Genomic DNA, 344 nt, shown 5'->3' with positions numbered 1-344 from the left:
TGCAGCCCTAACCTGCTGCACTCAAGCCATCCTCCCACCTCAGCCTCCCGAGTAGCTGGGACTACAGGTGTACCACCACACCCAGCTAATTTTTTGTTTGTTTGTTTGAGATGGAGTCTCGCTCTGTTGCCCAGGCTGGAGTGCAGTGGCATGATCTCAGCTCACAGCAAGCTCCGCCTCCCACAGCCAGCTAATGGTTAAAAGTTTTTTTGCAGAGACAAAAAAATGATCTCAGGGTCTGGCTCTGTTGCCCAGGCTGGTCTCAAACTCCTGGGCTCAAGTGATTCTGCCTTGGCCTCCCAAAGTACGGGGGTTACAGGCATCAGCCACTGCACCCTGCCTTT

At 53.5% G+C, this 344-nt stretch overlaps 1 protein-coding gene across 1 annotated transcript in view; it reads right to left on the bottom strand.

Annotated features, from left to right (window-relative positions):
* LOC105539698 (cationic amino acid transporter 3-like) overlaps nucleotides 1-344 on the bottom strand; it is a 22,930-nt gene that overhangs the window by 13,489 nt on the left and 9,097 nt on the right. The gene's annotated exons all lie outside the window — the stretch shown is intronic.

This window comes from Mandrillus leucophaeus, unplaced genomic scaffold (genome assembly GCF_000951045.1).
Source record: "Mandrillus leucophaeus isolate KB7577 unplaced genomic scaffold, Mleu.le_1.0 Scaffold104, whole genome shotgun sequence".
NCBI classification, from domain to species: Eukaryota; Metazoa; Chordata; class Mammalia; order Primates; family Cercopithecidae; genus Mandrillus; species Mandrillus leucophaeus.
Note: the sequence above shows the minus strand (reverse complement) of the source record. Positions and strands in the feature narration are given on the sequence as shown.